Source organism: Cebus imitator, unplaced genomic scaffold (assembly GCF_001604975.1).
Source record: "Cebus imitator isolate Cc_AM_T3 unplaced genomic scaffold, Cebus_imitator-1.0 Scaffold231, whole genome shotgun sequence".
Taxonomy (NCBI): domain Eukaryota; kingdom Metazoa; phylum Chordata; class Mammalia; order Primates; family Cebidae; genus Cebus; species Cebus imitator.
In genome coordinates, this window is record NW_016107546.1 from 1,244,417 (window position 1) to 1,254,636 (window position 10,220).

The 10,220-nt window shown below is 43.7% G+C and overlaps 1 long non-coding RNA gene across 1 annotated transcript in view; it reads right to left on the bottom strand.

The window, feature by feature from the left end:
* The window catches only part of LOC119466807, a 33,136-nt gene that overhangs the window by 10,071 nt on the left and 12,845 nt on the right, over positions 1 to 10,220 (bottom strand). The window lies entirely within an intron of this gene.

Here is a 10,220-nt window from a genome sequence, read left to right on the forward strand (position 1 = left end):
AAAAAAAAAAAAAAAAAAAAAAAAAAAAAAAAAAAACACAGATGTTGATGAGGCTGTGAAGAAAAGGGAATGCTTACACACCCTTGTGGGGAATGTAAATTAGTTCAGCCGCTGTGGAAAGTTGTTTGGAGATTTCTCAAAAAACTTAAAATGGAACTACCATTACTAGGTATATATCCAAAACAACAACAAATTGTTCTACCAAAAAGACACATGAACTTGTATGTTCACTGCAGCACTATTCACAATAACAAAGACATGGACTCATCCTAGGTGTTCATCAGTAGTGGATTGGATAAAGAAAATGTGGTACATACACACCATGGAATACTATGCAGGCATGAAAAAGAACAAAATCATGTCCTTTGCAGCAACATGAATCCAACTGAAGGCCATTATCCTAAGCAAATTAATGCAGAAACAGAAAACCAAATACCACATGTTCTCACTTATAAGTGACAACTAAACAGCAGGTACTAGTGGATGTAAAGATGGCAACAATCAAAACTGGGAACTACCAAAACAAGGAGGGAGGGAGGGAAGGAGAGAGCAGGGAAAGGTTGGAAAACTAACTATTGGTTGAGGATCCAAGATGGCCAAACAGGAACAGCTCTGGATTGCAGTTTCCAGTGAAAACGCAGAGAGTGAGTGATCACCGCATTTCCAAACAAATTTTTACTGCCCACAGACCAGGAGATTCCTGGGCAGAAAATCACCACCAGTCTCCAGCGCGGCTGTTCCAGCCGGTGCAGCGGGTCTCCACACAAAAATTCACACAAATCCGGGCACTGTCTGAACTGGCGACTGGAAAGCCTAGGAGACAGAGTCACCCATTCAACTGAATAAAAGGGGGCTAAAGCAGGGAGCCAGGTGACCTGGTTCAGCTGGTCCCACCCCCACAAAAACCAGCAATCTGAAATGCTCTGGATTGAGAGTTTCACAGCAAGCACAACTGGACCCAGGACAGTCCAGCTCTGTGGGGGGAAGGGTGTCTGCTATTACCGAGGCAGTCCACCACTACCGAGGCAGTCTGCCATTACAGAGGTGGTCCACTATTACCAAGGCAGCCCACCATTACAGAGGCAATCCACCATTACTGAGGCAATCCGCCATTACTGAGGCAGTCTGCCATTACAAAGACAGTCTACCATTACCAAGGCAGTTCTAACTATACCCCTATAAACAAAACTGCAGGGAAGCTCACACAGCAGCCGGGCAGAGCCCATGGCAGCTCAGCAACACCTCTGCTGGCAGACTGTGAGTAGGCTACCTCCTTACTGGGCAGGGCATCTCTGAAAAAAGGCAGCAGAATGACAGGAACTTATAAATAAAGCCCCACCTTCCTGGGACAGAGCACCTGGGGAAAAAGAGCAGTTATGAGTTCCACTGCAGCAGACTTAAAAGTACCTGCCCAGCAGCTCTGAACAGAACAACAGAGCTCATAGCTCAGCACTTGAGCTCCTATAAGGGAGAGACTGTCTCCTCAAGCAGCTCCCTGACCCCCATATAACCAAAGAGTCACCTTATAAAGGGGAGCTCAGGCTAACATCTGACGAGTATCCTTCTGGGACAAAGATAACAGAAGAAGAAACTGGCAGCAACCCTTACTGTTCTGCAGCTGCTGCAGGTGATCCCCAGGCAGGCAGGGTCTGCAGTGGACCTCCAGCATTCCTACAGCAGGGGGGCCTGACTGTTAGAAGGAAAATTAAGAAATAGAAAGAAATAACTTCATCAGCAACAAAAAGGACATCGACTCAGAGACCCCATCTGAAAGTCACCAACCACAAAGACCACAGGTAGATAAATCCACAAAGATGGGAAGAAACCAGTGCAATAAGGATGAAAATACCCAAAACTGGAATGCCTCTCCTCCCCCAAGGGATCACAACTCCTCACCAGCAAGGGAAAAAGTCTGGATAGAGAAGGAGTCTGATGAATTGACAGAAACAGGCTTCAGAAGGTGGGTAATAACAAACGTCTCTGAGCTAAAAGAACATGTTCTAACCCAATGCAAAGAAACTAAGAACCTTGAAAAAAGGTTTGATGAAATGCTAACAAGAACAAACAGCTTAGAGAGGAAAATAAATGAATTGATGTAGCTGAAAAACACAATGCGAGAACTTCACGAAGCATAGACAAGTTTCAATAGCTGAATTGACCAAGCAGAAAAAAGGATATCAGAGACTGAAGATCAACTCAATTAAATAAAAGGAGAAGGCAAGATTAGAGAAAAAGAGTGAAAAGAAATGAACAAAGCCTCCAAGAAATATGGGATTTTGTGAAAAGACCTAATCTAAATTTGATAGAATGTGATGGAGAGAATGTGATGGAGAGAATGAATCCAAGCTGGAAAACACTCTTCAGGATATAATCCAGGAGAAGTTTCCCAATCTAGCAAGGCAGGCCAACATTCAAGTCCAGGAAATACAGAGAACACCACAAATATATTCCTCAAGAAGAGCAACCCCAAGGCACATAATCCTCAGATTCACCAGGGTTGAAATGAAGGAAAAAATGCTAAGGGCAGCCAGAGAGAAAGGTCAGGTTACCCATGAAGGGAGGCCCATCAGACTCACAGCAGATCTCTCCGCAGAAACCCTACAAACCAGAAGAGAGTGGGGGCCAATATTCAATATCCTTAAAGAAAAGAACTTTCAACCTAGAATTTCATATCCAGCCAAACTAAACTTCATGAGCAAAGGAGAAATAAAATCCTTTATGAACAAGCAATTGATAGACGATTTCATCACCACGAGCCATGCTTTACAAGAGCTCCTGAAAGAAGCACTAAGCATAGAAATGAACAACAAATACCAGCCACTCCAAAAATGTACCAAATGGTAAACAGCATCGACGCAATGAAGAAACTGCATCAACTAACCGGAAAAACAACCAGCCAGCATCAAAATGGCAGGATCAAATTCACACATAACAATATTAACCTTAAATGTAAATGGGCTAAATTCCCCAATCAAAAGACACAGACTGGCAAATTGGATAAAAAGTTAAAAATCATCAGTGTGCTGTATCCAGGAAACCCATCTCACGTGCAAGGATACACATAGGCTCAAGATAAAGGGATGGAGGAAGATCTACCAAGCAAATGGAGAGGAAAAAAAAGGAGTTGCAATCCTAGTCTCTGATAAAATAGACTTTAAACCAACAAATATCAAAAGAGATAAAGAAGGGCATTACATACTGGTAAAAGGATCAATGCAACAAGAAGAGCTAACTATTCTAAATATATACATACCCAATACAGGAGCACCCAGATACATAAAGCAAGTTCTTAATGACCTACAAAGAGATGTAGACTCCCACACAATAATAGTGGGAGACTTTCACACTCCACTGTCAATATTAGACAGATCAACAAAACAGAAAATTAACAAGGATATCCAGGACTTGAACTCAGATCTGGACCAAGCAAACCTAATAGACATTTACAGAACTCTCCACCCCAAATCCACAGAATATACATTCTTCTCAGCACCACATCACACCAGCTCTAAAACTGACCACATAATTGGAAGTAAATCACTCCTCAGCAAATGCAAAAGAATGGAAATCATAACAGACAGTCTCTCAGACAACAGTGCAATCAAATTAGAACTCAGAATTCAGACACTAACTCAGAACCTCACAACTCCATGGAAACTGAACAACTAGCTGTGGAATGTTGACTGGATAAACAATGAAATGAAGGCAAAAATAAAGATGTTCTTCAAAACCAGCGAGAACGAAGACACAATGTACCAGAATCTCTGGGACACATTTAAAACAGTGTCTAGAGGAAAATTTATAGCAATAAATGCCCACATAAGAAGCAAGGAAATATCTAAAATGGACACCCTATTGTCAAAATTGAAAGAGCTAGAGGAGCAAGATCAAAAAAACTCAAAACCTAGCAGAAGACAAGAAATAACTAAGATCAGAGCAGAACTGAAGGAGATAGAGACACAAAAAAACCTTCAAAAAATCAATAAATCCAGGAGCTGGTTTTTTGAAAAGATCAACAAAATAGACCACTAGCCAGATTAATAAAACACAAAAGAGAGAAGAATCAAATAGATGCAGTAAAAAATGATAAAGGGGATATCACCACAGATTACACAGAAATACAAACCACCATCAGAGATTACTACATACAACTCTATGCACATAAACCAGTAAACCTGGAAGAAATCGATAAATTCCTGGACACTTACAGCCTCCCAAGCCTAAACCAGGAAGAAGTCGAAACCTTGAATAGACCAATAACAAGGGCTGAAGTTGAGCAGCAATTAATAGCTTAATAACCAAAAAAAGCCCAGGTCCAGATGGGTTCACAGCCAAATTCTACCAGACATACAAAGAGGAGCTAGTACCACTCCTTCTGAACTATTCCAAATAATCCAAAAAGAGGGAATCCTTCCCAAATCATTTTATGAGACAAACATCATCCTGATACCAAAACCCGGCAGAGACTCAACGAGAAAAGAAAACTTCAGGCCAATATCCATGATGAACATAGATGCAAAAATCTTCAATAAAATACTGGCAAACCAATTGCAACAGCACATCAAAAAGCTTATCCATCACGATCAAGTAGGCGTCATCCCGGGGGTGCAAGTCTGGTTCAACATACACAAGTCTAGAAACGTAATTCACCACATAAACAGAACCAAAGACAGAAACCACATGATTATCTCAATAGATGTAGAGAGGCCTTTGACAAAATTCAACAGCCCTTGATACTAAAAACTCTTAATAAACTAGGTATCGATGGAACGTATCTCAAAATAATAAAATCTATTTATGACAAACCCATAGCCAATATCATACTGAATGGGCAAAAACTGGAAGCAATCCCTTTGAAATCTGGCAATAGACAAGGATGCCCTCTCTCCCTACTCCTATTCAATATAGTATTGGAAGTTCTAGCCAGAGCAATCAGGCAAGTAAAAGAAATAAACGGTATTCAAATAGGAAAGGAGGAAGTCAAATTGTCTCTATTTGCAGGTGACATGATTGTCTACTTAGAAGACCCTATCGTCTCAGCCCAAAATCTCCTGAAACTGATAAGCAAGTTCAGCAAAGTCTCAGGATACAAAACCAATGTGCAAAAATCACAAGCATTCCTATACACCAATAACAGACTTAAAGAGAGCCAAATCAAGAACGAACTGCCATTCACAATTGCTACAAAGAGAATAAAATACCTAGGAATACAACTAACAAAGGATGTAAAGGACCTCTTCAAGAAGAACTACAAACCACTGCTAAAGGAAACAAGAGAGGACACAAACAGATGGAGAAACATTCCATGCTCATGGTTAGGAAGAATCAATATCGTGAAAATGTCCATACCACCCAAAGTAATTTATAGATTCAGTGCTATGCCCATCAAACTACCAATGACCTTCACAGAACTGGAAAAAAACACCTTAAACTTCATATGGAACCAAAAGAGAGCCCGCATAGCCAAGTCAATTCTAAGCAACAAGAACAAAGTTGGAGGCTTCACGCTACCTGACTTCAAACTATACTACAAGGCTACAGTAATCAAAGCAGCATGTTACTAGTACCAAAACAGAGATGTAGACCAATGGAACAGAACAGAGGCCTGGAAGGCAATGCCACACATCTACAACTATCTGACCTTTGACAAACCTGACAAAAACAAGCAATGGGGAAAGGATTCCCTGTTTAATAAATGGTGTTGGGAAAACTGGCTTGCCATGTGCAGAAAGCAGAAACTGGACCCCTTCCTGACACCTTACACTAAAATTAACTCCAGGTGGATTAAAGACAAACATAAGACCTAACACAATAAAAACCTTAGAAGAAAACCTAGGCAAAACCATCCAGGATATAGGCGTAGGCAAGGACTTCATGACTAAAACACCAGAAGCATTGGCAACAAAAGCCAAAATAGACAAATGGGACCTAATTAAAGTCCACAGCTTCTGCACAGCAAAAGAAACAGTCATTAGAGTGAACCAGCAACCAATAGAATGGGAAAAAAATTTTGCAGCTTCTCATATTTCATGGAAAGTTTGACATGAAACACATGACATCCTTCCCAGCCTCCCACTAAATGATCAAATTCACCTTTTCCTGATGAGTTGCGGCCATGATTATAAGCGAGAGTGACTGTACTGTGCTGAGGACAGGAAACCCTCCAGGTATCCTGGGAAGTAGAGGGATGTTTGCGCCGACTCCAAAGTCCCAGCCTCGGCTACCCTTGGCGCTTATGTTCTGGTTGTAAAAGTTGAATCATCCTTGCCATTGGGTTCTCCGATGACCTTCTGAGCATGGCCACAATCCCTCTTCTTGCTTTCTAAAATGTTGCTTCAAAATAAGACCTCGGCCTGCCCTAGTTGTGATGAAATTAAAAGTACATTCTAGTTTTAGTAGTTTTAGTAGAGACGGGGTTTCACCATGTTGACCAGGATGGTCTCGATCTCTTGACCTCGTGATCCACCCGCCTCGGCCTCCCAAAGTGCTGGGATTACAGGGTGAGCCGAAAACCCCCCATTCAACCCCAATCTGGGTAAAAAGAGCAAAACCCAATTCAAAAAAAAAAAAAAAAAAAAAGTACATTCTAGTGAGGGGTTGTCCTGTGGTTAAAGGGGCAAGAAGTGCTGTGCATAAAATGCAGGCATGAGTTGTCTGAGTTTCTGATGGATGAGTTTCCTAGAGAGCTGGTGTGTTACTTTGCAACTCACAACTGAAACTGCCTTTTGAGAAAGGGCCTTCTTCAAGAACGAGAGAAGAAACAAGTTCTCCTCATTATTCTAGTAGTATTAATTGTCTAAAGTTCCAAGAGGAGCAGAATGGGGCTTCCAGAACTCCTCATGGAACTTTCCATTCTCAGTAGATTCCACTCTTTCCCAAGAGCTCCCCTCAAGCTCTGCTAATGCCCTGCCCTGCCTCCGCTGCTGGCCAGGGATTGCCATCTGCCCCGCACTTCCTTCTGGCCTCTTCCGCATCCACCATCCTGCACTCCTTTATCTAGCATCTGCTGTGACTCAAAGTAGCAAATAAAATATTTTAGATTTCTGTGCCATTTGGGTACCTGAAGGGCAAATTCTCTTCGTCAGTCCTTGTACAATTTTCCTCAGACCTAGCTCAGGAGGAAGCCATTAAAAATTACTCACCTTCCCAGTCAACTCTTACCAGCCTCCCTTCCCCCATAAGTGGACAAACGGGGACAGAATTTGCTTATTCCTCATCTAGACATGCCTTTACCAGGTGGTCCACCTGTAAGATACTGATTCCAGGTAAGTCCTGGAGCTGACTAAACCCCCATGCCTCAGACCCCTTTGCTGTTCCTGATTCGTATGTAACCCTCCCTGGCTACCTGGGCTTGGCTGAAGCCTTTCACCTCTGCATTTAAGAAAGGCCCTTCACAGGCCGGGTGCAGTGGCTCACACCTGTAATCCCAGCACTTTGGGAGGCCAAGGTCAGTGATCACTTGGGATTAGGAGTTTGAGACCAGCCTGGCCAATATGGTGAAACCCTGTCTACGAAAAATATAAAAATAAGCCGGGCATGGTAGCACACACCTGTAATCCCAGCTACTCAGGAGGCTGAGGCAGGAGAATCATTTGAACCCAGGAGACAGAGGTTGCAGTGAGCTGAGATCTTGCCACTGCACTCCAGCCTGGGTGACAGATCAAAATTCCGTCTCAAAAAAAAAAAAAAAAAAGAAGGCCCTTTATGAACTCCAGCAACACTAAAGAAAGGACAGAGGTAACATTGCCCTTAGTAGAAGCTCCCTAAGGCGTCAGGACAGGAGAACAAAATCATTTAATGATATCTTTTAAAAACCTATCAAAGAGTAACAAAAGCAGCCAGCACGTATTCCAGCATTTGGAGATAAGGAGAGTTGAAATTGGGGTGGATGGTCTTCCATACACTCAGAGATGATTTTATGGCCAAAAGACCATTTTATTTTGATGGTTGTGACAGGCAGAATAATGGTCCCCAAAGAGACCCCTGTCCCAGTCCCTGGAACTTGTAAATATGTTACCTTACATAGCAAAAGCGATTTTGAGGATACGATTAAGTTCCCTGAGATAGGGAGAGCATCTTAGATTGTCCAGGGGGCCCTATCTAATTACCCAGTTCCTTGAAATCAGAGACCCTTTCCCGGCTGTCGTCAGCGGGAGATGTGACCCCACAGGAATGGTTGGAAGGATGAGAAATTGCTAGCCTTGAAGATGGAGATAGGGCCCGGGAGGTGAGAAATGCAGGCAGACTAGAGAAGCTGAAAACGGTGAGGAAATCGATTCTCCACTACAGCCTCTGAAAGAAATGCAGCCCTGCCCACGCCTTGACTTTAGCCCAGTGAGACCGATGTGGACTTTGGTGGAAGAGCAGCAAGATAACAAATTTGTGTTGTTTTAAGCCAAAAAGCAAACACACGGCTATCAGCTGGAAATATTGTGGAAATGGATCTCTCGGCTACTCCTGCAATCACAGAGCTGGGCCTCAGTTGGTGCATGCAGCAGACAGAAGGAAGAGGTCAAGTTGGATGGGCTGCCTCACCATTTGGTCTGATACCTAGAGACCATCTGGAGGGAGGGGTATATTAAAGTGGTAAAATCTATGGCTGCTAAAGAATTGACTCACTTTCCCTGCAGTCCCTGAGGCTGTTAGAAGTCCCTTGAACCAGAGGGCAATCTTGCCAAGGCTTCCTTTGATCCCTGAGAGAGGTGGTGTGTTTCAGCCGTCTTGCTTCCTGGCTGCAGGCTGGTGTCTCTCTTTGCAGCCTGGCAGGTTTACATCAGTACATTCCAGCTAAGTCATTTCCAAGATAGCACTTGAAGCTGAGCCCAAGCCTCGCCCCAAAGGCAGGAGGCAGAAATGGAGCTTCTTTGGAAAAACAGGAAGCAAAGGTCATGGCAGTGGCCAGGATTCCCTCCTTTTATAGGCAGGTAGATAATGATAACCACGACTGACCTTTACAGACACTTCAGATGTGCTGAGAGACATTGAACAAGAAACATAATAAATGAGTAACATATAGCATGGTAAATCTGATAAGGGGCATGGGGAAGAGGCAGAGTGGGTAAGAGGACTCCAGAGAGCCATGGTGCAGGGTGAGTGGCAACTGTCAATAGAGTGGTCACCGAGAGCCTCATCAAGAAGGTGGCTTTCAGCAAAGACTCTGAGGAAGTGAGGGAGTTCACTGTGACATCTACCAGAACGGCGTTTCAGGCTGAGGGAGTGGCCAGTGCAAAGGCCCCATATTGGGGAGCGTGCATGTCTGTGTTGGAGGAAGAACAAGGAGACCCATGTGCCAGGGGTGGAGGGGGGAAAGGAAAGCAGCAGCTGTGTTCAGGGAGGAGAGAGGGCGGCCAGACCATGGCGAGCCTGCACGGCCACTGCAGGGCCTGGCGGGATGCGAGCCTCAGAGGGCTTGGAGCAGAGGAGGAACAGAACTGACTTCCACCTCAGCAACGCTCTGCCTGTATGCAGCACTGAGAATGGAAGGAAGCAGGGCAAGGGCTAGCCACGAAGGAGGTAGCAAGTGGCCAGTTTCTGGTGCTAGGGAGGCTTCAGGGGGGCAGTACAGTCCTGAGGAGTCGGAAATCTCTACATGCCTAGAGATGGAATCTATAAATACTCTCACAGGAATGGGGTTCCCCTCCTTTTAGATGGTTCTTGTTAACCTAGACCTGCTCAGGAGCAACAGCCAGTGTAGTAAGTGAGTTGACAAGCAAAAGAAGCTGGATTCCTGGTGGAAATATACTAGTGATGCCTGGGGTGCTAAACGATATTTTTCATACCAAACGTGAGAATAGCTAAAATATCAACACTATGCTTCATTGACACCTGTTTTCTTTATCTGATACCTCCCTCTTATTTTATTAAGTATTATGTTTCAGGATAATTTTCCCTCCAAACTGTAAGCAAATTCTTGGAAATAATTCATTTAAAAAAATAAAGCTGGGTGCAGTGACCCACATCTGTAACCTCAGTGCTTTGGGAGGCTGAGGGGGGAAGATGGCTTGAGGCCAGGAGTTTAATACCAACCCAAGCAACGTAGCAAGACCCCATCTCTACAAAAAAAAAAAAATTAACTGGGCATGCTGGCACACGCCTATAGTCTTAGCTACTCAGAAGGCTGAGACAGGAAGATCACTTGAGCCCAAGAGTTCGAGCTGCTGTGAACCACAATTGTGCCACTGCACTCCAGCCTGGGCGACAGAGTGAGACCCTGTCTCAAA